The following is a 6,225-nucleotide window of genomic DNA, read 5'->3' as shown; positions in this document are numbered from 1 at the left end:
TGCTGGGTTAACAGTTGGACTTGATGATCTCAAAGGTCTTTTCCAACCTAAAAAATTCTATGATTTGGCAAAATTTCTAAGGAATTTTATTTGATAGCTGCTCATACTTTGGGTGCATATATTACAGTGTCTGCAGGTAAGAACCACTCCCAGTTCTTTTTCAGACAGTCAAGGAAAGCTGGAGAAAAACACAGTCCTACAGAAAGAAGCTGATCAGTGTTTCTTGTTCTTTGCAGAAGTTTGCAATCAATACTACAGAATGTTTTTATTCAGGAAGGAAATATCAGTGTTAATGTATAATCTCCCTAACACTCATCTGGAATGTGTGTTGGCCAAATTTCTTCTGTGTTTGTGAATTATTATTATGTTTTCACTCCCTGCCCCTGGCTGCTCTCTGCTATTGCTAGGCAAGGCTAAAGAACTGGGATTTGTTGCTGAAAGCCTGGTGTGTCTCAGCAGTGGGTGCTTTGTGCTCTTTACCAACAGGCACAGCAAACCCATGAAGGCTGCAAAGCAATTTGGGATATTAGTAGGTGTGGGATACCATATAGTTGTAAGACTTTGGCCCAGGCAATGAAATGCTTTAGAGCTGTCTGGGAAGGTGCTTCAGTGGGTGTTGGACTCTGTGCTGGCTTACAGGGCCCAATCCCTAAAGCTGATGCACGGGAGGCAGTTGAGATAGGACAGTTCTGTCAGCACCGCCATCAGTGGGAATATTCAGGAACTGAAAGCATGGCTGGAGTTGGTTTTAAGTGACCTTCACCAGCACATCTGTGAATCTGGAACTTGGCATGATCGCACAGGTTCTGATATGCTTCATGTTCTTGTCTCCCTAAATGCAGGTTAGAGATGAGAAAAATCCATTGGACTTACTCATGACTTTGAGGTTAAGCGTGTACATCGATGTTGCTTGGCCATGACTAGTTGGTTTTGAGTAGAGATAGAGCATATAGAACATTAAGACAGCTGTCATATTTGTAAACATGCATATAAAATCAGGTATCTACTGCAGACTTTGTTGGTGGCCTGCTTAAAAATATTTTAGTTATAACTTTCTCAGTGATTTACAGTTAGATGAATCAGGATCCCTCAGCAAAATTTTTATAATGTGTTGGTTGTGCTATATGTTTTAGGAGCAGACAGGGTAGACAACTACTTTGGGATGTTAATTGTTAGTAGTCCTAATAGTCTGGAGCTTGAAATAACTTCAACTTTCGATGAATAGCTCACTGTCTTGGATCTTGGAGTGCCTCCTGCAGAGGAAAGTGCTTGCTCTGGGGAAACACAGAAATCAGGGGCACACGTGTCACGTGTCTGCAGTGAGCTTCCAGGTCTGTTCATGTATGGGAGCCACTGCTGCAAGAGCTGGCGAGTTTGGTGTGAATTTGCACCTGTTTCTTCAATTCCCCAGGCATATCCTTGGAGCTGTGTTCTGGTCAATGTGGGCAAGTATCATTTGCAAAGTGAACCAAAACCGAGAAGGAAGAAGGTATCATCCAGTTACTTGGGACCTTTCTCAGGAAACTAAGCACAAGAATAGGGCACATGAAGATAAGTCTTGGGCTTGAAAGCAGTGATGTCCTGAAATGCCTGTGTAACTCCATGGCCAAATCAGGACAGATTTTATTTGCAAAAATCGAGGTATTGATATTCTGAATAAAAGGCATATACATCAAAAAGCTCCTCTTTGAAAACATTAATGTGGTGTAAATTCTGATGGAGGTGTTCTCATTCATTTACCCATGCATGTTGAAGGCTGTGCTTGTTTTTTTTCAGCATTTTGAGGTGTGCAGCTGATGAGTCCCAGTTATTGAAGGACCAGCCTGAATTCAGCGGACCAGCCTCGGTTCAGTATCACCTTTATAATTTTGGTGGGCTGACAGATCTGTCCGTGGCAGTGGCCCTTGAAACACAGATTAACCAGAAGTCAGCAATGTCATTTTACCTTCCCCTGTGCATGTGACCAAATCTGGATTTTGTGTGGCCGCAGGCAGAGGCAGGTGCAGAGACAGGAGACGCCAACGCGATGCACAGCCGGTGTCATGCCACGGCCCGGTTTGTCTGCCAGCGCTCGGAGCTGCTGCAAGGGCAGGTAGAGCTGATGCCGTGGCAGAGATGGAGGTGTTTGACAGGGCTGTGATTATGTTCTCACCTGGCATTCTTTGCTTTTGTTTCACATGACTGGTTCAGCAGAGGCTGAACCTCATCCTGATCCTGACCAGCCAGGTAATGGGCATGCCCTCAGAGGGGCTGAGGAAGGATCAGAAGGGGTTGCAGAAGGGTAAGCGGCTTTCTGCTGTCAGCTGAGTTTTTCAGGGTTAATCAGTAAGGTGAATGTATTTTGCAGCTCATCACATGCCTTCCCCTTTCTGAGGGACTGCTCAGCTTACTTTAGAGGAGAGGTTAGTTGGGAGAAGTTAGTTGGCTTTTTCCTCATTACAGCTACTCAATAAAGTTTGCCTTTTTCATTTTGGCCATGTTCAAATTAGATGTGAAATTAGGAAACGGCATCTCTTTAAGAATTTATAGGTGTATTTTGTCAAGGTCGAGTAGGAAATCTTTGGGTTTATTTGTCCCTTCTAGAAACAAATACTGACTGTTAGACCTCTTTAAAGGTTTTGATCCACGCTTTTTCTTTTGAAAGCTGGTCTTGGTTAAGTATTGTGGGAAAACAAACAAACAAGAAGTTTAAAAAGCCAAACTTTTTTAACAGCTATGAAAAAGTGTTCATTCGTTTTGGTTTGCATGGGGAAAAAAATAGATGTGTTTTCTTAAAAAGGGAACATTTTTTTTGACTTTCCAAATTTTGCTAAAAGAGCAACATTTTTTCGTTCTGCAGTGTCTTTTTAGTTTGTGGGGTTTTTTCCATTCCATCATATCTATTTTTAATGTTAGTGCTGAGGGGCTGTACAGAACTAAAATTAGTTAGACACTATCTTTATTTCCTTTTTTGTTTTCTTCTTTTTCTTTTTTTCCTCTCTCACTGATCAAAATTGCAAGCAAGTTCATTGTAGGGATGCTGGAAGTCCTGGCTGTGCTGCTGATGGGGGTGAGGGTCATCAGGTGTCTCTGCAGCCATCAAACCTGGGGCAGCTGTGGATTGCCAGCCTCCTGGTGGGTGAACTGGGATGGCTGCTTTTGTCTGGAGCTGGAGGGTGAAGCATGCCACGATGTTATGTCTGAGGTGACACACACCTCGTAAGGTTTTCCATGAATGGGGCTCCCACTGCCACAGCCAGACACTCACTGTGGGGTGATGTTAGGAAACGTCCAGGGATCCTTGACAAAAGTGTCAGATGCCCATAAGGTCTCTGGGAGCATCACAGCTGCCAGTGCCAAACCTGGTCCCAGCCACAGCCCCAGGCCAGTTTGGGGTAGATGGTGGTACATGGTACTGGCAGAAGGAAGGCTGTTGTGGGGCTCCTCTACACTGTCCAGCCTCTCTCAAAATAGGGCAGTGAACCCTTGGATGGTCATTGGAGGGGGCAGAGTGGACCATGGGGAGCATCAAGTTGTGGGTTGCTGCAGGAAGACCTGCACCTGCAGCCTGGATAATGCCTGCTGCAGGTTGCTGCACCTGCGGCCTGGATAATGCCACTGTTCCAGTGGCCAGGGGGGACCCCTGCTCTGCTTATGGGCTGAAGCATGACCCCATATCCTGATGAGGAGACAGTGCCATTTTTCCTGGTTACTTTGCCTTAAATACCACTGAAGGCTGGGTACTGCCTTTGTTTCCATAGTGCTGCTTTAAGAGAATGAGTAATTGGTCTACTCCTCATTTGGCAAATGGGAGTTTAAAGCAAGCCCTACGTTCCCACTGGAGTTAGATTTGAAGCAGTCTGGTGGTTTTTTTTTTTTTTTTTTACATGAATTGCAGTGTTTGACTGTGTGACACTCTGTCATGTCAGAAGGGATTTGTTTACCCCTGTTGGACTCATTGGCTCTGTCAGCAGAGCTCACTGTTACCGAGTGGGGGAAACAGGAGCTGGGATATATAGGTCCTACAGAAATTCTGCAAATGTGGTGTTTGATTTAAAAACCAAACTGAACCTGATGTTTCAGATCTGGAGGACTGTTTCCATCCAATTATAGCACTACAAGTAACACATTTTGATCTTTAAAACCTTGGCAATGTCCCTCCAGATCTATATTCTCTTTGAAAAAATACTGCCTGAAATATTTCTGCAGCAACAGTTCAGGCACAAATTTGCTTTTGTCAGTGATGTCTGCTCAAGTAATCATGACAGTTTCATACTATTTTCCTTGAAAGGGCTGTATCTGTCAGATGCTAAGCCTTACAAAATATTGCCTGCTGGAAAAGTGTGTTATGTGCAGATTTATGCAGGGCAACTCACCAAGTGAAATTTCTGTGGCAGGGGATGAATTCAAGTGGGTCTTGTCCTTAGATGTTTGAATAAAAGTATGAATCTGTTTTCTGACAAGTTTGGCCTAACCCCCCCCTCCCGCCCCAAATACTGCAAAAGTGTGACTTGGACATGTGATAGGAATAAAGCAAATTATGCTCTCTAAATGCAGAATTAAGTTGGATGGCCCAGTAAGTGGCATATGGAAATGGATACACGTAGCATAGATGTGAGTCATGCCCATGCATGTCAGCAGCTGTGATCCAGAGGAGCACCCAGGTCATGTTGTTTAATCCCATGGACCAAGAGCATCAGAGGTACTGAATGAGGAGGCTTTCAGCAGTTGATCAGTGCTACGGGTATTTGTGTGTGCTGTGCTGTGCCTCAGGTGTTCATTAGTGCCTGGTGAACAGTGCAGGAGCTCATTTTGGTAGCTGTACCTCTGGTGAGGCATCAGTGTGCTGCCATCCCATGCTCGTGCTGTGTCCTGGTGATGAACGGCAAGGACAAAGGTCTGTTTGGGTTTGATCCCTTTCCAGAGCATTGCAGTGAGCACAGCTTTGAGCCTACTGGTGAACACAGGCCATTGTATTCAGCTGGTGGAGTGTATTCACCACTGTGGAGTGGTGTTCCTCTGCACCGCACGGGTTGCTGGTGGGAGGGTGGATCTAATTTTCAGACCAGTGACTCCAGTCTTTACAGCTCTGCCTTAGTGGAGAAAAGTGTTGCAACATGAATCAGCTCCATACCGGTGGTTTTGGGCAATCCTCTTTGACGACCATCAGGGAGGGCTTCTTTTGCGTTCCTTCCCTATGGAAGTACCCTAATGTGAAATATTTCTCAGCAGAGGTTTCTGCAGCTCCACGAGAAATTGGGAAGATGAAATGGTATGTCTTTGTAAAGCACAGGGATCCCAGTCAGTGAAAACATTGAGTGTCACTACAGTGATAAACTCTTAGTGCCACATCTTGGTTGCACCCAGGTTTACTCCCAGGTTTTTCAAGACCAGAGGAGATCATTACGGGCATTTGGTCAGACTTGAGCATAAAAAGGATTGTGGTATTTCATGTAATGTTTTTTACATTCAGCTCAACAAGCTAAAGCTGAAACGTGTGCTTCCAAAAGGCATTCAGCTTTTGCAGAACAAATGAAATCCTGCCCCAGTTTGAAGTAATTGACAAAAGTATCATTTGCTTCAGCGGTGCCAGAGTTTCCAGCTAAGCTTCCAAGTGACCCAGAATTTACCACTTCTCTTATTCCAGTCTAATTATACTCAAGTAAAAATTTGCTTTACTGGGGGCAGTAAGGCAAACAAGATGTGATTGTTGTTCTCTTATAAGCTCCCTAAACAATAAGTGCTTTTTTAAGCTGCACTGGCTGTGTTGATGTTTTCACTGGGCACTATCATTGTATGTGTTCTTCCCTCATTCCTTAGCTTTTACCTTTCCTCAAATGTACAGGTTTTTATTTTTGAGGATACTTGAAGAAGGCAAGTCCCAAAGACAGGGGTGTGCAATCCAGCAAGAATAAAGTATATATAGATGGGTATAGGGTGAGGGATATATCCAGCTAGCTGCAGTGTACAAGGTTTAACTAACAAAATGAAGCAACACATTTCTAAATGTGGACTCTAATGCTGTAGCTGCATTATGTTGTTTATCTATAAACTTACATGAGACATATGTTATTTTAGCACTATTATATTACTACTTTATAAAGCCATATTTAAAATTGTACACTTATTTGTAACATAACTTTAAATTGTGCACTGTGTTGATCCATGTACATATATATGAAAATCTGTATATTTTGTCTTTATGCTGTATGTCATTGGTGTGTAAATTATAACTAATGGATCTAA

The sequence above is a fragment of the Corapipo altera genome, unplaced genomic scaffold, assembly GCF_003945725.1.
Source record: "Corapipo altera isolate COAL_440 unplaced genomic scaffold, ASM394572v1 2b, whole genome shotgun sequence".
NCBI lineage: Eukaryota > Metazoa > Chordata > Aves > Passeriformes > Pipridae > Corapipo > Corapipo altera.
This window is presented reverse-complemented; position numbering follows the sequence as displayed.